Source organism: Syngnathus leptorhynchus, chromosome 17 (assembly GCF_054491065.1).
Source record: "Syngnathus leptorhynchus isolate UIUO chromosome 17, UIUO_Slep, whole genome shotgun sequence".
NCBI lineage: Eukaryota > Metazoa > Chordata > Actinopteri > Syngnathiformes > Syngnathidae > Syngnathus > Syngnathus leptorhynchus.
This window is the reverse complement of record NC_141211.1, coordinates 4960475-4981761: the sequence shown is the minus strand read 5'-3', so window position 1 is coordinate 4981761 and position 21287 is coordinate 4960475. Positions and strand designations below refer to the sequence as shown.

Sequence of the window (21287 nt, the reverse complement as noted above, 5' to 3'; positions counted from 1 at the left end):
CAAGTAGTCTGAATTTTAAAAAATACCTTCACAGTCGGTCCAATGCAAAGTCTCAGAGTCCCTCCATTTTTCTCCAAAGGCAGATGATAGAAATTACCGCTCATTTTGATAAGACACCTAAAAAGGTTTTTGGAGCATATCACACAGTTTAGCGTACAATCTAAAACTAGCTTACTCTGCAAGTATTCTCCCGGGCTTGCTGCACTACTGATCTCTCTGCCTGGTACTGTATCATCCTTTTTTCTGGTTGCAAGTGTTCGTACTGAACCCTAATTCTTTACACTGCTTAGCAGAGTGCCCAAGAGACTTCTGATAATGAGCTCGGAGGTTAAAAACGTGGAGTGCCGCTCCCACAAGGCTGTGTTCGGTTATGGATGGAGGGAAGGAAGGAACCAGAGATCCTCCAGAGACCCAGTTAGGGGCCAAACCATTGGCGGAAAGCATATTATTCTCCAATTTGAAAGGAAAACGTTGCCACTTTGATTTGTGGCCATAATTGGAACTCAACCGAGGAGGATTTAAGATGAAAACACCGTTTTTGTCGCAGCAAAATTTCTTTCAGTAGTTCAATAAGACATAAAATAGTAAATACTGGATGGTTTTAATGCTTTGGTTGAATTCCATTTACTTTTTTTTTTTTTTTTTTTTTACATAATAGCCTTATGTGGACTTCCACATTGTCATTCTATTCATGTTTCCTTTTCTAACCTCCGTGATGTATTGTGATTGATTACTGAATGAAGAAAATAGAAGGTACTTTTCCGTAATCTACTGAAAGCCCATTGTGGCTCATTGTAATGAGGCTAATTATCTATTGTGGATGTCCAATGCAGACAGGATTCTTTAGTTGCCTTGATTAATTACAAATCATGGAGTGCTGCTCTTACATCTTATTAGAGTAACAGGAAAAGGAACTCTCTGCAACTGACTGGTGAAGTGCTAAAGGACTTGCACATATCAATGGCTATTTTTTTTTTTTATTACATCGATTTTAAAATCGGGGCAACACCTTGAAAGATTTTTTCACGTCTGGCATAGTCACAGCATTCCCGGACCCCGCCGGTTGGTAAAAAGCCAGAGTCGTACCGTGAGACGACCCAACAGGTCCCGAGTGTGTCATTTGGCACCGACTATCTGACTGACCTTGAAAACACTGACGCCACACTACTTGGCTCTAGATAGGCACAGTAGCTATAATAAAGTGGCAGTGAAGCTTGCAGTATAAAAACCAAGCAGATGCCCTTTGGTGATGGACTGAACTTTTCACAGTGACCATGAGGACTAGACTGATGTAATATTGATCAGTTTTAATTCCAATATGTTTTAAATGTAGAGCCAGAATCGAACCCACAATCTCTGCACTGTGAGGCGGATCTTATAACCACTCAACCCTTCATGTGCTTCTCGATTTAAAATATGTAAAGTCTTAACTTGATCATCTGTAGTCATTTTGCCTATGATGTATCTGACATCTATTATTAGAGAAGGAAGGTATCATTAGAGTACACGTAATGGACTGTCAATCCGTTTTCCATTCCCGGTTGAGAAGTTCTTCACTAAATTATACATTTAATATCAGTCTAGCTGAAAGTAGTGGAAAATCTGTCAGGATTTATGCTCTTTTAGCAATAGGTTGTCTCCACAGCCATTTGGCTCCAACATAGTGTGGAAAATACTAATGAAAAAAGGCAAGTGTGGGTAAAAAAAAAAATAAAAAACCCCAGCTCTTGACCTGAATTTTGTCGGTTTGGTGACAATGAGAAAGATAAGTGGTTGTGACAGTTGTGAATGATAACCCACTATGGGCCTATGAACTGTGCTGTGGCTAAATTGACACCATTGTCAAACACACTTTGCACACTTTGCTCTAACCCCCTGTGAACCATTTCATGGGACAAAGGGGAACGCTAATTCTTCATTAACTCGCAAGAAAATGACCATTGGCTATGTCATTTTCTCTTTGTCGGCTGCTTTAAAGATTCTAATAACCAAGCTTTTACAGTTGACTTGTCTCTCCCCCACTGTCCCCTCGTCTCCTTCACACCGACTATGAAAGCTAGTCATGCTTATAGTCAGACTTATTGCCGTGGTTATCTTAATGACTTTGAAATGTATTGGCCTTGTTAATAAGATACAAATTTCTCTAATTAGGCTTTATGCTCCCAGAAGAATTTCCCATTATAAAGACAAAAGATGAGTATGACACGTAAGATGCTTTCAGGCCAAGGTATGGGGGTGGTTGAAATATTCCGAGCACAAATAAATCGTACCCCATCTGCTGGAGGATTTGCACTATATCACAACCCGGCAGCCATTTTAATAGAACACACGGTTTCATTTACACATCATAGCTATGATCGGATGTGCATGAGAGTGAGGCAAGCAAGCAGGACTGGCGGGTTGGTAATGGGACATGAGCATTGCTGAGGTGTGTAATACGATCAGGAGTTACTGTCACACAGAACTAATATCTCAGGCTGCCATGTTGAAGTCCCACTGAAGCCATTTGGGTACGTTTTATGTGGAAATTCAGTCAGTTGCCAGTGATGAATATTGGCCTTTTAGGAAAAAAAAATAAAATGGAATCAACGTATTTATCTCAGTCTATTTTTCTGACATGGGTATAAAGTTTATGGATTTGATTCCTGTTGCTAACCAAAACAACAGCACCTACTATTTCCTGAGGACCACTTGGATATTTCAAATGACTTTTCTGTTATTATTGGTTATTTTATTTTTTATTATTATGCATTTAATTATTTTTATTGAGAAAGAATGTGTTTTCTATTACTTTATGACGCCATTCTTGAGGAAATTAGCATTTTTATTTTTTGGTTTCCATATATACATGCACGTACAATGTAATATGGGATGTGTGTGACTGTTCATAGTAAATAGAGATTAGCTCTAAACGTCTTTGATTTATTTCTGCTGTGGACCCAGCAACTAGACTGAGCCTCCCGCAAATTTATAGCTAAACGTCACTTTTACATGATGGGTTTGTAACAAATATCTGCTGCATATTGTCAAATTAATCTTCCATTTAAAATTAATGGAGTTAGACTCCCTAGGTTCAATGTAATTTGGTGTTCACAGGCAGCAAGAACCGCAGTGTGAATACAAAATGAGTTGAGGCCAAACGACCTAATCTTCCATCACCTTGAACCTGAGAGGAGAGGACGCCTCATCCGGCACTGGCTAATGAGATTGTGCTCACCTCCTGGGAGGGAGAGAGAGTTAGTGGGAGAGAGTAAGAAAGATGGAGGGGAAGAGAATGGATTAGTAGACGCATTATGATGGAAAATGGTCATATAAAGTTGTTGGTTTTTAAAAAGAAAAAAAAAAAACGTGGAACTTACTGTATGGAGAACGTCCCTCAAAAAGAATTGTCACAATTTCCCAGTATTTTTCACCTGATGTACTATGTACATATAAAAGAGCCAGGGCGACTTGAGATGAAATGAATCCTATATTATTATATTTCATAGTGATCTGATGGCCATGAGAAAGACAGAGAACATATTTCATAGCAACTCAGCAGGGTGTCTGTCTCTCTATAATTTATAAATTGAGAAAAAGATTCCCTTGTGCAAGCCTGCTCATATTATTGTCAAAGAAAAGAGAATAGTTTTCTATTACCATTCCCAGTGTCCATCACTTGAGTCCATATATTTGTCCATGACAGAGTACTAGCGACAAATAGATCTCTGTTGGGTGATGTTTTATGGACATACAGTAGATTTTGGCCTTTCCCAGTTCTCCATCTTGAAATATTATACAACCATGACATCCATCTGCAGCTTGTAGAGATGCAGTGGTATTATAAATAAATGTTTATTTAAGCTTCATATCAGGGGTCTTCGAGTCGTGAGCATGTTTTACTTTGTCACTTGTGGAAATATTTGAAGTCGTTTGTGATGACATTTTGCTGTACTGTTTGCGCTTCAAAATGTACACACTTCGAACTCATGTTGTTGCACTACATTAGTTGACCACTAGATGGCAGAAGGTTTACACACTGTCCCTTTAATACTATCGTTCCGTGAGATTTTGATATCGTTGCTTGGGTTTTAAAAGTGACAACGTCGCATTGTTCCACTTTGATAATCACTAAAAAATATCGTGGAACCTCAAAACCTGAAAAAAAAATTGTCACTACTGTCTGCTAGTAGACAATAAAATAATTTGCCGTAGTTTGACGCTAACTAAATTTCCAAATCTGTTGATCTCCATTGAAATAATGGCTATTCGACTTCCTCCTCATTGTTAGTCTAGTTTACAGAAAGCAATTATTTCTAATATATGCAGTCTCCTCCACATTGACACACTTCAGTTAGTTCAGATTAAATCCATTTCTGGGCCAGTGCCCTCACTGTTTACCTGCTACTGCTCCATTTTTTTAATCACTTGGGTAATGATGCACTTATATTAGTATTAATCCCCATTCAGTCCTAAATGCATTTTCATGACTTCATTGATTAACTCTTTTCTTTAATGTCCCTCCCCGTTCCCTGGTACCCTGGGGCAATTTGTCTGTTCAATCCAATGGCTTGTTTCTAATTTTTCTTGCCCACTATGTAGTAATTCACACAACTACACACTCATTTATTTGTCCATTCATTCATTAACTACATTGATCTCATGCTGCTGGTCTCCTCTCTCAAACATTTAATCAATGCACCTTTCTGTTTTATACTTAAGTGCCATATTGAACGCATAAAGATGCTTTTTCCTTATCCTCAAATACAGATACTCGCCGATTATATTTCATTGTGAATGCTTCTATTGTTGTGCATCTCATTTTAGTGTCATAGCTGTTAAAGAAATCCAATTTGAGCAATGATGTGATTGGCTGTCTATCTTTTCGGGTTTACTTGATGATGAATAAACTTCCCAGGGTTCACCCTGTGAATATGTTTTTGTTTTTTTGATGAAAACTAAAATGCGGTTTTAAATGGTCTGCTATTCAAAGCTTACTTGGCCTTGTATGAAAACAAAAAAATGATTGTGCCACCCTCAGTAGCTAGAACAGAAATCAATTCTACAATTGCCAAAGCGTCTTTGTGGAAGATATTTTGTCCCACTCTTTTCTTGCAAAATTACTTTGAATCAGCCACACTGGCAGGTTTTCAAGCACAAACATCTTTTGAAGGTCATTCCACAGCATTCAAATCTGGACTTTGACAAGGCCACTCCAAAACTAAAAAAACATTCATAACTTCATTTGGTGTGCTTTAGATTGTTGCTGCAGAACCGAATATCTGAGGTCACATCCTAGTGGTAGATTTTCAGTGATTTTCCTCATTTTCTCCCTCTTGTTGCTGACGCATGCTCCTGTCCAAAGGAAAATACTGCAGGCTCCCTCAGCGAATAGCTTGTGGGTGACACATAGTCCTTACTTTACACTCTATTTGGTCCAAGGCAGCTCACACCCTCCTCCCCATCTTCTGTCCTCCAGCTCCCATCACATCCTGTCCCTCCTGTTTTCTCTCCAGGCGCTGACCTTTCAGATGATGCCTTTTCCTCGGCCTCCCTGGCCAGTGGCTCCCCCGGGAGCTATAATGGACTCGGTGTTAATTGCCTGTTGAAGGACAGAGGCAGTTCTGCACAGCCTGATTGCAGACTCCCTTGAGAATACAGCTGTCTATGTGATTGTTGCACTAATGCAGCACATCTTAAAACAAACAAACAAACAAACAAACAAAAAACAGCCCTCGTGTGCCCATGTTGTAGACAGACGTCCACACAAATAAAACACTTGGCTATTTGAAACTATAATTTAAATTGGCTTGTTCTGTCTTTTGCTGACATTTGACGGAGGTGGAGTCAAGCATGCTTCACTGAATGCTCACTTGAGCACATTAGTTGAAGTTTACAAGAATTGCACATTGTGTATTTATAAAAAAAAAAAAAAAAATGCTAACCTAATGTGAACACGTAATGGGAAACTGCACAGATGGGCTGAAAGTGTGAACTTACACACAAGTAAATATTTTGAGAGCTGCTTCTGAAACTTTTTGAGAATATATGTGTGGGAAGATAGTAAAGAACAATTCTTCCAAAAATTAGACTCCTAATTTGAGTTTATTGTCAAACTAAACATAAAACTAGGAAAAAAATGTTGTTTAATACGAATGATAACAAATGATGGTAAATAGCACATCCAATATATCATTTGTTTTTTTTACTGCTTAACCATTTAAGCAATATCATATATTAGACCGACAGTGTTTGCACGTTAAAAAAAAAAAAAAAAAAAATGCTGAATATAAGCTGTTCGTAAAATATCAACGAGGAGCAACTGGGTTAAAATGCACCAATCTTCACCCCAGTACCTCAAATTCTTGGCCCATGGCAGGACCTTGATGTCCAAAGTTTGAAGTTGAAAGTGGGTCCTGTTGTCCTGGCGGCCACAGAGTGATTCCTATGAGATAAGGGGGCCTTTCATCCCCTGTTTATCTTGGAGCTGCTCAGTCACGGTGAGGCTGATTCGCATAAACAGTGAAGCCTTCTAGGCAGAGCAAGCCACGAGACGACCATGTCGGGGATTTATTTTGACATCTTGCCGATTTGCGACTTGCTGTCAATGTGGAACTTTTCACATGTACTCTGAACTGAAAATTCACCGTGACAGACAAAATGTTTAACCTCAAGCGGGTCGCTAATGATTAAGGATGGCCCAGTGCAGATACCAGGTAACGCTATTGGTGCCGATATGGTATCGGTTCTTTTTTATGATCAGGAATCAGAAATTAGAATAGAAAATGTCAATTTAATTTGTCATTGTTTCGAGGGAAAATTGAATATCTCAAAAGTACCCTCCAATTCCATTTCACCCTTTAAGGATCAACATTTTCTTGTTTTAATTTTCTGGAGAAACACATGAGAATCTTCCAAAATAAATATTGAGTCACTTGAAGGTGCTTGCCGCTTTTGCTACATGTTTTGCCTAAGTAGACATCATAAATCATTTGCATGACTCACATGAGTAATTTTTTTAAATTTAGCCGGGGATTCAATTAGCTGGTGTCTGATGGGAGGCTGGGGGTGGGTGGGGGTGGGGGGTTGTTACATGCAGCAGCATAATCACATTAAAAAGCCATGAAGGGGCCCTTGTTAAGACCAAGAAATCACCTTGAGTTGGGGAAATAATAATTTGAGATGGGTAAACTCTAGCCAGATGTTTGTAGCCTGCTGTGCCCCCCCCCCCCCCAACATAAATAGCTTCTATTAGTTGATGGTAAAAAACATCAATTTGTCATTTTGTCAAGAAGATAGAACCTCTTTTAGTTCTTGCTGACAATTTTTTTAATCATAATTAAAATGCAGTAGACGTGAATTATTTCCTCCTGAGTAACAGGAATTAATCCAAAACATTATATGTGAAATTTTAGAAAGTTAAGTGCCACTAGGTCATTGGACAAGCCAACCAAGGATAATGCAGCTATTCAAGTTTTTTATTTGGCCCCCCTGAAAGGCTCCATTTTATTCAATTTGTCTAAAAGCCAGTGATTTGTGACAGTTTAAAATCTTTATAAGTTGAAGTGGCTTCAATTCCAAGTGAGTGGGATTTTTTTTTTGTCCTACCCTTTGGTCTGTCCATCATTTTTACAAACAAATACAAAGAAAAGGAGTTGAACGCTGCAGAGTGGGCACCCTGCTGCGATCTTCTCACAGAAGCCAGGACACAGTGAAGAGGCTTGGGTGACTCAAAGTCAATGGAAACTGTGAGAAAGGCCAACTTGACATTATGTGACATCATCTCACCACTTGTTGTTGACACTTATGTTGTCGCATTTTAATAGTGATATTGGTGTTACTTGAAATTTACAGGACTTATAATTAGAAAATAACATGGCTCTTTATTTTTATTGATTTATAAGTTGCTTCTTTGGAACATTTTTCTTTCTTTTTTTTATCAACTGCCTCTTCTGATTTAAACGCAGTCTGACATTTTCCCCACCTTCAACAAATGATTACAATTGATCCACTTGCCTAAAAAGAACAAAGTTAGGGTCCCAAAAACGACATCATAAAGCCATTAAGTCTTATAACGGGCTTTCCAAAGGCAAACTTTATTGCAGTCCTAACGTAAGGGCATGGAACCTGCAATTACAATTTCTAATGGGCTATTGACTCGAATAAATTAAATGTTGCTACGTAGCTTTATAGCAGCGAGGAGAGGATGCGTCTCGATTCAGGGTACTTGAACCAAAAGCTCTTCGAGTCAACTACAAACGCATTGACCTCATGTATGTCGGGACTTAGTGGAACATGTGTTTTCTCTCTATACCCTCATGTGGTTCTTATTTCAATTGCTTAAGTGGGCCCACCTCTGTGACCCTCGGTCATTTCGAAAAAAAGCCTTTGGATTCATGTATCCCTTTATTTGTGGCCAATTTAACTCCATGTCAGCTTCAACCATTTGTTAATCTTTGATGTGTATGCCAAGACTTTAATTTCCCAATGATTCTGCAAATCCAGCCACAAGAGCTAGTTGGAAATCTTCTATGATTGATCCTAAGGTCTAAATCTGATTTAATTGCCTCTAATGCCACATTAACTCTTGTCCAAATATTTGACTTGTCATTCTAATTCAGTCAGCTCCTCCAAGAATAGCACGGTCATCTGTTTTTCATTGTCTCTGCTTCATCTCTTCTCTTCCACTCACTTTTTCCATCTCGCAGGCACGACTTGCCCGTCTTTGTTTTTCCTCTTTCGTTTTGTCACACACGTTGTAGCTGCATGTGATTATGAGCTTTTTTTTTTTTTTTTTTTCTCAACGCTACATCAGGATACAATTTGTCAGAGCCTAACAGCCCATTCTGTTCCGAGGGGTTAACATTCTGTTTGCGTTACAGAGCATTCAAACTGTAATTAAAACAACATTACATTCCCCATCTGCCAATCTGCCATAATCTACTTTAATTACTGTAATTAAACTATATTTATGTGCGCAAAATACTTGTAATTTAGCAAATTGCACTGTACACACTTAACATTTAATCAGCAACACTGTGGTGAAATGGAGTGATCAGTGTTTTCGGTTTGATTTCAGCGCTAAACTAGTTCTGAAAGTCTCAGTGGACCGAGGGTTAAGAAAATAATCTCTGGGAGATGTAACATTTTTTTGTGTGTGTTTCAATAGCACTCAAATGTCTAGCCTTTATGTAGCGACATGATGTCTCTCATTCAAAACTATATTTGCAACTCAAATACCAAAGTGAGTCAATGCGGTTGATAGGAATTAAAACTGCAGGTGTCTGAACAGTTGCTCCTGCAATATGAACATTGGCCAATGGTTGCTTGTAGATTAATGGAATTAACGTGGGATTTAAACTGTTTTATCTTTATATTAGCGTGTAACAGTTAAGCCCGTATATTGGCAGCATAGCGTAGTTGACTTAGCATTACCACGAAAAATAGCAACCATGTAAATAAGTTTATGACAGAAAACAGTTTTATGGAATTCCTCCATAACAGTCTTAAAACTAATTGCCCTCCCGATTTTTTTGAACACACAATTGCATCTGCTCTGCTTAATAATGCAAAGCCTTCATGGCACTTGGTTAGAGAAGATGTTGAAAGAAATAGCTTGCAGCTATTGCAAATTATGTTATAAGATGGACACAGCACCAAATCCTCATTAGCTGACACGTAGTTCCTCTTAATTAGTTTCCATTCAATGTAATTAGCATGGATGAGACTAATCATTTGATGCGAAAGCAATCTAACGCTTGGGATAAGACGTCCTTGGCCTCACTTTCGTGTCAGGTTCGCAGACATTTTTCTTCAGGTGCTCTATCTTTTTCCAAGCTTTCGTTGAATAACGAGTAACATTAATCATCTTTTTAAAGGGACGCCATTTCGTACTTTATCTTTCCGTGTACGTACATATTATGAACGCTGGCCTTTTCTTTCCCGTTAAAAGCAAAGTCAAGACGAGTGCAAAAACGATTTCATACCATGCGTATGTTTAACATCATTGATTGCCTTTAAATGTCAAAAAAAAATTGACTGACCCTTGACCTTATAATAGTTTATAGTCATTATATGTGACATCGATTCGTAAAGGTCCTACAAGCGCTCCAAAGTGCTTTTCTTGATGGAGCTTTATTTTAGCGACATTGTTTTTGCAAACTCTTTCCCAATCAGAGTCAGAAGATGCTTATGCAGGATATGAGCCTTTTATTTGATTTTCTGCCTGGTGGATTGAACTTTTCTGTGTCTTTATTGATATAAAATCCCATAAATGAGCTGCTTGTTTTTTTTTGTTTTTTTTCCAAACTCACTCACTGACCGCGAAATGTCCTCATTCCTAATCTTTTGGCTGAAGACAAAAGGACGTGAGCTTTGGCCGACGGTTTAAAGTTTGATTTTCCCAGAGCGCCGGAGGCACGCGTTCCCTCAGTGCGGTTGATTTGTGTCTGATTTAAAACAGAACTCTGTTTATCCCCTCCACTCACTGTTATTATGACCATGATTATTCAAGACTGGAAGTTTCGGAATAGGCCCAGAGTAAATTAGATGTGTATAGAGTAAACTATCATATTTCTGGCATTTCAACATATTTCTGTCAGTCTCTCATTTCTTCTGTTTCTTGTTATTTTTTGTCTTATACGCTTTTGCTCTCCCTCAGGCAAGTTCTTTTTTTTCCTGGACTATTTGGAATGAACTCTTGCCATATGCCTGTCGAGGTGCCAAAAAAAAAAAAAAAAAAAAAAAAAAATCGGAGCAGCTATTTTCTTGCGCCAAGTATTTGGCCATCTGCTTAAGTCTTTAACTGGCTGTACCATGGGGCTTTGTCAAACTTGAACTATGAAGTGAAATAGTTTTTTCTGGCCCCCACATCAAGCAAGGCAGTTGCACTAGTACTTCCAAACCATCTACTGTAAAGCCCCAAATTTTTAATGCACAAAGTGAAGTGTGTCTGTGAATTTAAAAGCGAAAATGAAAAATGTGTGTTCGTCAACCATAGCCAAAGAGATAGCGTTTTTATGGGGGTGGGGTTCATTATGCGCCACATAGGACACCATTATTAGCCCCATTACACACAGTGACAGCAGCACATTCATTCTCCTATACCTGCTTTTTAAAGCCACCCATTAATAATGAGGACTGCAGTGGGCTTTGTCTAAGAAGAAGGTCATTATAGAGCAGGCTTCTATTTGTCAAAATTACTTCATAATCACAGGTCACAAGAAGGCTTTTTGCTTTGCTTAATTATCCACTGGGTTAACCATCCATCAATTTTCTATACTGCTTGTCCTTAGGGTCGCAGGGGAGTTGATCCCAGCTGACTTTGGACAATAGATGGGAAAGACCCTGGTCAGGTCACCAGCCAATCGCAGGGATAGTATAGAAAAATAGACATTTACCCGATGGCCTTAGGTTAGGTTTTCTTGAAATAACCACATAGCTTCGCCTAACGCTAACAACTGGGACGAAAAGCCACCTAGAAGTAAACAAATGAGTATTGGCATTATGATTTTATAAACACAAATGGTGAAGTAACACATGTAGACAGCTCTGTCAAGGTCAGTTTAGTATGTATTAGAAGTTGCATGAATTCAGATTATGTTGTCAAAGTCTGCGTCAATTCGTCGCTGATGACCTGTTGTTTTTTTTTTCTTTAAAAAAAAAAAAAAATTGCTGGAGGTGGGAAGTGTTGAGACCAAAGCCGTAACAGTTTGTTTCTTTGCCTTTGTATGATAGAGAAAATATTTCCACTAGCTGGTATTCAGTGCAGTATAATTACACAGCTTTTATCAGAATGACCTCTTTGGCAAACTTCACAAATTGAAGGAGACATCTGAGCCCCTTCATATGTACTTCCTGCCTGCCCTTGTTTTATCCAAAAGACTTGCTTGAATGGATAATAGAGTCCTTTTTGTCCAAAGAGGGATAATGGAGGGTGGAGTGGTTCCTTTGGCAGACTACCATCACTTCCATGCTCTAGAGAAAACCAATACCGGTCCTATCAACTGATATATGACACTAATACACTGGCTGACTTGGGCCCTAAACAGAATAGAGGAATTGTTTTGACTTTTGACTGGTCGGAGGATCTATGACTCCCAGGTACCGCACTGTCTGGCCCTCGAGACTGCTCTAATTGCTTTACATCTGTACAAAGGTTTCTTGTAATCGGGCCTTCTCCCTCCATTTGTCTTCCTTTCAGTCTCCTTGTGAAGGCCTTAATTGGTCTTAGTGGGGCTCTTTTTTCCATTTAGCTCCCGGGCCTGAGCCAGAGGAAGACTTAACCTCAGGGGGCAGTTGGTTTTGCTGGCTTCCAGGGCTTGGTTGATTTCAGAAGAGAGGAATTCAATACTTCCTCTACCTTAAACACTTTAATTAATGTTCTCCTGACAAGCCTTTGCACGTAGCTTCTCATGAGGGCGGTTGTGCTCATGGGAGCTGCATAAGAATCAAGACTTGTTCTGCTTTGTGAGAAAATCTCCCGTGTAGTCTCTGGTGGCCAATCGACATTTTGGGAGAATGTGAGAAGCAGATTTTTTTTAAATTAATGCTGTACAGTATATTCAGTATATATTTTTCTCAAGACAAGGTTTGTACTGTCAAATTATATTAATTGTTTTACCTTTTTGTGTCAATCTGCTAAAATGCTCAGTATTTCCACCTTCATTACATTTAAAGTATGTTGAGCCTATTTATAAAGAAGTTTGAAGTTAGCCTAATGTCAGAAATGCAACTATCAATTGTGAGCTCGCTGTTTGCTTTTGCCCTACTCTGCTCCCTTGCATTTCCTGCTGACTGACTGACTGACTGATACGGCGCCGTGCTGCCAAGGCTTAAATAGCAGCTGTAAGCGTCCAGCTGCTCTCTGCCACACTCCACTTGTCCCCAGATGGCTCTGAGACGTTCCAGCAGCCCTCCGGAGGAGCGCTCATGAGGAAAGTGTTATGGAGTGGCTCTCCGAAACACCAGGGAGCATCCCTCACCGCACCAAAGCCACCCTCCTCCTTCTCCAACCGTCATGCCAAGAGCCCAAATTAGGGCAGGACTGTTCCAGCAGTTTCTTTTGCCAATTTACCAATGGGATGCACAGATGGCATAGGCCAGCATAAAGCAGGGCCAGAGAGAAGTTGGACAAAGGGATCTTGGAGAGAGCCCATGCCATAGCTGGCCTAGGATGCCACTGATATCCCCTAGGAGAGGTTCTCATTGGTTCCCAGTAGATGACCAGCCAAAGTCTGGTGGTGGTGCGGTTCAGAGGTGTTGTAGCGAAATGTTTGCTTTTGGCCAAATAGGCGTCGTAGATAAGTGGGTCGATTCCGATGCAGGAACAGGATGCAAATAGAAAACAGAAGGCACATTCCATAACAATAATAACCGTGCAGTTTATTTGAAGTGGACTTTTAAAATCATTTGTCACGTTGGTGACTCAAGGTCCTGTATGGACCAGGGGTCTCATTTTGGGTCCCCTAGCCTCTGTTCTCTCATCATTCCTGTCATTTCCTGTGGCTAGCAAAATAGGAAGTACGTCCAAGAAGTGGTGCTCAACCAGAGAAGGAGGGGGGGGGGGACTCCTTGCTCCACTGACCTCAATGTTATCCTTTTCATGACAGGAAACATGCATAATCGTGAGCCCACTAATGCGAACCACATTCCAACACATCTTGATCAAAGCCAGACTGCCTGAACAACAAAGTGCCCATAATGCCACATTTTGACCATATAATTGGAAAGTAATTATGTCTGACAAAACACTCCATCGAGATTTTTTTTTTCTTCTTCCCCCCTCTGTTTCTTTTCCTCCTCCCCAGTGTCTTTGTTCTGTAAGAAAGCCCAGAGAAGAAGGCTTGTAATAAACCATGTGGGATATTGTGTGCTGAGTTGGCTTGAAAGCTCTCGAGTGAAGCTAAGGGTAGGTCAGTTTTTATTGGCGCACAATTGCTTATTCAGAGACTTTATAACAACACTCAAGGGTAGCAGTAACCAGTGGCCCAGAAAAACATTGGTGCCTCTTATGACAACTGACTCTTATTCCCTGACAAGACACCACTTTCACTAAAAACTCTCTTCACCAACCTGAATTTGATTATTTACTCTGATAACAATCCAAAGTAGAGTCGAGAGACTTTTGTTGTCTTCCCAGATCCTCGCTAAAGATTTGAGATTTATTTATAACTTCCATGTATATTTACAACAGGCATTATACAAAGTTATGGTTGTGCAAAGAGTGATTTAGTTTGGCATCCAAAGTCGGGAATTAAAAAGGCTGACTCTAAAGGGGAAGAAACTGTTGTTCCATGAGGCTTTGGTCCAAATATAACATTAGCCTTCTGTCAGATGGGAATGATTGGAACAAGTGGTGACAAGGAAGGGAATAGTCAGCCAAAAGTTTGTCGCTCGACTTAAACGTTTGGCACTGATTTCAATGGTAATTGCACGTCCATGTATTTTTTTTATTCTCATATACGATTGAGGGCGATTGTAGTGGCTGCAGTTTCGCTCACTTTTAGGGTAAGAATTGGACTACCCTGGTACTTAATCACAGAACGCCGCATTGGGTGGCCACTGAGCTCGGACAACAGATTTTTTTTTTTCCACTGTGCTGCTGCATGCATTGTTGGAGTCACCGTACCATTTTCAATGCTAATTATTCCGTACCAATTTTCTATCATGTCAATCCTCGGCCAGGTTCTCACCCACTGACCTCGTCCTTCTTTAATTCAGTATGTTTTTAGAAGCACTTAATATCCAGCTCATTTCCAAGCACCGACAACATGGGTGTTGTGAAGGAGAGAGGGAGGAAGCTGGATGTACGTAAAGCTCGGGAAATGTATAAATAACCCAAACAAACATACCAACAAAAAGCCTCGTGTTTATTAACACCCATGGGATAAGACAGGAGGTGAGCGCAGGAAATCATTAGCGCTCGAGTCAAACTACGCTCGTTTGATCTTACTGATGGAGGAGCAAATATAATTTAGTGCGCTGCGAGTAATTTGTTTTAGCACTTAGCATGGGTTCCTTCTAATTTCGTTCTGCCTCGCATCCATCTTTTAGAATAAATATTTTTATTTTGTACAAAGCGCTTCTTTGTAAGCCTCGCAGCTCAAAGACCAGCCCTCAACAACAACTAATGTTTATTCATATTTGCTTGTTTGCATCTGTTGTAGACAGTGACAGGAGCGTGTAGTGTATGCTTCTATTTGAATAGTTTCTGTATAATGAGGCTACTCAGATGTAGCCCGTGACAGCTCGCAAAGGGAGGGAGAATAACGAAGTGTTGTTTTTTTTCTCCCACGGCGGCTCTAATTATCCGGAAGACGGTGCTGAAGCTGCTGCATCTGTTTTGTTTGTTTTTTGTCTCACCTTATGTCCTCAATTTGGAAGAAGTTTTTGACAATGCAGCTGTTTCTAAAATTTCCAGTTCACGTAAATTAGCCATTGCCAGCAAATGGTATTAGAAGCTAATTTAAAAGGGTATATGTAATGTAAATAACCGAACACAAAATGTAGTCTTGTCATCCTTAATGGAATGTAGGATGTTGCACGTTTATTTATTTTTATTTTTTTCCACATTTATCACTTTGCAATTCTCATGGACAGACGACACCACACACAACAATACACGTTTCTGTCATTGTAATTCTGACAATGTATGAGCAAGACATTTTTTTACTCTCGTTCTTAAGAGGCAACATCTACAATGGAAAATACTTTTTTTTTCTCACCACTGCAAATTGTTTAAGAAGACCTGGGCTTCAGAACACTGAATGACCCTGAGAGACACGAGTCTCTGATTTATGTGTCATAATAATATCCCATTTATCATTTAGGAATCACAGACATTAAATTACATCCATTTTCAGGGGGCTGGAATGTATTAAGTGACTTAACTGCGAACATTGTAGTAATTTATTATACTTACATTCCAGATTGTTTTATTTTGAAACACCTCCCTCATTTGCAAAATTCTTCCAAGTGGGTTCTGGCATTAATCAGATTGTACAAGTATACACAATGAATTGGCGTAGACATCATGATTTCAGATACATGTCATCATCTTGTTGTAAGATTATAGATGTTTGCAAATGCATTAGCATGTCTAGCTGCCAGCACGGACTGACAAACAGCATGTGTTCTAATGGGAGGGCACCGAGGCCCTCTCCATACCTCAGCTGTGTGTCTGGCAGAGCCTGCAGGGGTTGTTAGCATTGACAGCGCCAGTCTTTCTGCATGAGACTTGCAGGCAGATTGTTGGCAAAGCTGGGCTGTTACTCTCTGATGGGTGTCAGCTGGCTGCCAGCCTTTTCCTCCTCCGCCACCTTGCATCCATTCCCATCATGGTGTATGTAAAAAAAAAAAAAAGAAACTTTATGGAGCCTCATAATGATACGTGGCAAATGTGCAGCACAGGGGTGATTGTTAACTGCGGCAGCTGCTCAGATAGCCTGGATGATGGAAAATCAGTGGGACCTCATTTTGCTTTGCTAGTATGAATATTAATGGCTCGTTTCCAGGCCATGGCTAATGATGAGGAAAATTCCCTAATAAAAACTTGATGTGATGGGCAACGACCCGCGGGGTCACTGGAGATATTCAAAGTTAATAGTGTGCCATCAGGTGTGAGGAGTTAAGTGATTAGAGGCACAGAACCTAATCCTGATGCACCCCCATTCCCCTTGCCTCCCTCCCTCTGCCAAGAATCAGTATGAGGGGAGGGCAGGAAGTGGGAGAAGAGAGAGGCTGCTATTCATTGACAGTAGCCCTGCACCTTCTCCTTAACTAAGTCATGAAGTAATGCTAAAGGTTTGGTTAAAAAATCTGACATGATGCGCCTTATAGTCCAGTGCGCCTTATATAAGGATAACATTTTAAAATGGGCCATTCATTGAAGGTGCGCCTTATAGTCCGGTGCACCTTATAGTCCGGGAAATACAGTATATGTATTTTTTATTTTTTTTATTTTTTCCAATTCAATTCTACTGAGTTTAAGCCACATTATTGGTTTAGTGTAGTGTCAATTTTCCATATCGCAAAAATCTGACATTTTGGGTGTAGGCTTTTTACATCCAATGTATATTGTTATAGCTGTATGGAATTAATACAATCTAGATTTAAAACACGGTCTCTGAGTGAGTTGAAAGCAGAATCTAATATATTAAGAATGCACTCCGGGGTAGTGAAACCATAGGTCACAGGCTATAAAGTTCAGATTATTTTATGGATGGCTTCATTTTTCTGCCCTTCTCCCACGTCATCCCTCCCTTAGCTCAAATTCACCCTGTGACTGGAATTCAGGCTTTGCAGTCAAATAGAAAATTTTGTGGCCCAGCCTTTACATCTGAAAGGAAATTGCATTCAGATGTTAGCTTGCTGCTTTTGGCCGGTGCTACACATCTGGATCAGACCCGATTGTATTGGTCCAGACAAAAGTCTGGTCCTCCCTGACAGAACGTTTTTGGCTGCCTTTGCCTTATATGACTACATAGAAGCGCAAGCTGTTTTCTTTTGCTTTTGATTTCTTTCCAGCTCTTTTGTGTCCAATACTTTTATACGACAGCTTGACATTAAGCAGATGTTGTGGAAATTGCATGTTCAATGTCATCACTGCAGAGCCAAACTCATTTTAAAGAGCTGACCCAGTCAGGCATGTCATGTTGTATTTTACTCAACGAGCTGAACTTTTACACGTATTTCCAAAAATGCCTTTCATAGAAATTGTGAAATCAAAATTTCATCTACCGGCCAAAAAAAAGTTCAGGCATCAAATAGGATGAGGTCAGTTTCATATATTTGTTATTTCATCTCCCAATTTTTTTTTTTTAATGAATGCCCTATGCTGACTTCAGAATGATTCAATTGTGCCAGTCTAGTCATTTTTCTCCATTTACCATCAATGAATACGTCTATTTTGAGAACTCTCCATACATAGGGCACACCGAGTTAGTGCAAATTAAGAGAGACAAATGAGTACAGCGAATAAGTCAAACGTTATTCAACTTCAATATCCATCAGCATAAGACGCAATGTCGATCGGTGAGAAGATCAAATGATTTTATGTACGCCTGAAAATATACGATAAAAATGGGACGAGAACTCAACAAAAGGTAAGCTTCAGCTAACCTGTGACTTTGAACAGTCTTTGTTTGGGCCTTTCATCTAGATGTGTATGTTCTCCCACTGCTCTGTGGAGAACATCACAACAAAATGTAGAGGACGACAATTGAAATATTCATCTGCGCCCAGAATTTGTGAATTGGCATGTCAAACAAAAATGTCCATTCGTCAACTTGGTCCCTGTGAATAATGTAGTATTGCCCCAATGGCCAGCAGTAAGACAAGGCATGCTGCCATATCACGCCGTTATGGCGGAGAGGCGCTCTGGGCTCCGAGATGGCAATCAAGGCTTGATTTGCCAACACATTTCCAATGATTAAAATGTAATTAGCACAAGCGAGCACCTCCTCCCCAGCTAATTTCCACACACGCTGTGACAGGCAGGCGGTCGACGGCAACCAGGCCCCAGCAGCAGATGGAACAGAATGCACCAGGAGGGAGGGGCGGGGGGCGGGAGGGGTACCATTTTGCCCTGTGACTGTTTGTATCCGAAAAACCATCAGGATGCTCAGCTATATCTGGAAGGAGCTGTTGGACGGAGGGGAGCGAGGAGCCCTCTACAACACCTCATTAAATTGCCACCGTCAGAGTTGACCGTGGCAATGGCTGCCATCGCTCATGCTGTTACTCCAGGTTCTAGGCATGCAAGCATTTCCTCCCCCTCTTTTTTTTTAACCCCTTCAGCCATGCTACAGGACAGCCTGGCTCAGCCTGATAAACAGACCCCATCCTGTGAGCAAAGGGATGCTTTCATGAAACCACTATCAACCATAATTAATTATTTGGTCATGGATTGAGAGCAGCTTTACCTGAGGCTTCATGGGGTGGGGGGGGGCGACCATGTGTAACCACTTCACATGCAGTTGCATTTTAGCAAAATGGATAACTCTGCAGGCCGATTAGAAACCAAACCGTTAATGACACACTGTTTGAATTCAATTCAAGGTTCCATTATTTTCAACATATTTGTCTTGAAAATATCATATGTTAGTCATTTCAGACCAAAGGATTTCTCTGAGGTTTTGTTGGCAAAGGTAATGTCGTGACTTGCATACCTCTTTTATATGTGTGATGTGGTTAGGTCTGAAGTTCTGATTTTTTTTTTTTGCAGCGGTGACTTGCTGCTGCGGTTGATCGTTTAGCTGTAACATTTCGGATTCGGTGCATGCCTTCTAATGTTCCCTTCTGCTTTTCAAGAAGTATTACTCACATATGGGGAGGATTTAAAACACGAACAAGTCACTCTGACTCAAAAGCAATGTAAACAAAGGCTTGATGCTCAGACAGAAGGTAAAGACATTTATAGGAACGTGCGGCCAAAAGTAAGAGCCCAATGAGAATGCTCCGTTCGGATACTGGCCAACATCAACAACTCTTAGAGCTGAAGTTAATGTTTGACAATCTTGAGTTACTTAAACTCAACATGAGGTTCTTGTTATAGACTATAATACTGCCCTCTGTAAATGCTGGAGAGCACTTTCTTTTGTCAGCTGGACCCCGTTCCTGGACTTATGGTTTGCTTATTGTATGTGACGGTTGCTTTGAGTAAAAATCTACCTGCGTCGATCTCAATGGCACCACTGTTGTGATTTTACATGAAAATGATTATTTTGGAAGAAATGTCAAACTGCTGGAATAGAACGGACCTCTTTTTAATGTGTAGCATTCAAATAAGGTGCTGGTGATTTATTCATGAGTTGGCATTAAGCATGATTGGAGCAGGAACTCATTTTAAATCATTGCCAGATATGTTTACACCACATCGACCTGTTTTTTTTTTTTTTTTTTTTAAATGTCCATTTCTGATTTTTGTGTAAAAATACTACAATCAAAAATATCAAAAGGCATTTGTTTCCCCTGCATGAAGATATTTCCTTATTTATGCGATGATGACTCAGTGAGTGACAGCTCAGGTTTGTTTGTATGCGTGGGATGTTTCTTTTTTTTTTTTTTTATCATTATACAGTCATTTGTTAGCATTTTTTGTTTTGTGTGAAATCTCCTCCCATGAAAGGTTGATTTTATTGTTTGTGCTTGCATGTCAAGCCTGATTTTCAGCTTCTTTTTTTTTATTATAATAAAAGGTATTTTATCAACTTTCTATTTTATTCCCCCATTTGTTGCTCTGGGAAATTTACATACCTCTATTCCCATGGAAAAGAACATAATGATAGCAATTTCTTTTCTCTCCTCGCACTAGCAGCGTGAGCGCTTTGTTTAGCGCTACCTGCGAATACGACAGGCGGCGGGATGAAAAGTGAAAGAGAGCAGTTGATTAAATCATCATCAAGTCGCAGCACAGAAAGTCAATTCTGCTTGCCGTCTAGAATGATATCCTTTTATCTTAAAGTAATGAGCTATGGCACTTTTGCATCGGATAATACGATGAGTTCCATTAGGATGTTCCATTTGCTTGGCGAACGAGGGCAAGTCATTCCAGCCGGCTTCTCTCTTGGCAATCAAAGCAATCGGCTGCGCGAGTAGGAAAGGGGAAAAGAGATAAAGGAGAGAAAAAAAAAAAAGTTGCTCCCAACATGATAGATAAAACGCAAATAATGTTGCTTATTTGAACCTGTCGCACGCCCGTGTTCCCGATTGCGTGGCGTGTACCGTCGGAGGAGTCGCTAATGACTACTCAGTGTGCTGTCACGTTCTGACAGGCCTCAATAGATTGAAGTTGTCGAGGCAGCTAATACTAGGATTTTGTCTGCGGCTCCATTAGTCGGTTGTGAGTGGGAGGCCACGACTGACAATTTATAGCAGATGTTACTCTTGATTCCAAAAGCAAATTGGATGTATAGAAATGCAAACGCATTTGTTTAGCTATTTGTTCGCCACGCTTGCAAGGGTACAGAATATTAAATGGGCTAAGACAATGATGTCATTTTGTCATTCTTACTGATGCGTTCAGTGTCGTATGGTTGTCTTAGTTTGTCACGGTAAAACTTTAAAATCCAAACTAGACTGTATGGTATATTTACCCTGAATTGTTTTTCTTAGATTTTTGAAGATGTGGACCTTGACCTTTGGCACCACCTGACCTCACAAATGTTCCTTTGTATGAATGGCCCCGAATTCTCCCAAACAAAAGTCTTCCCAATAAAGTGGAAGAGTATGTGCCTCCATAATTTTACCCTAACTAAGTTCCTGCAGGCCAATTGTCTTTTCTAATTAGAACCTTGACTCCCCGTTCT

The 21287-nt window shown here is 40.1% G+C and overlaps 1 protein-coding gene across 14 annotated transcripts in view; it reads left to right on the top strand.

The window, feature by feature from the left end:
* Positions 1-21287, top strand: part of auts2a (activator of transcription and developmental regulator AUTS2 a) — a 156059-nt gene that overhangs the window by 70385 nt on the left and 64387 nt on the right. The window lies entirely within an intron of this gene.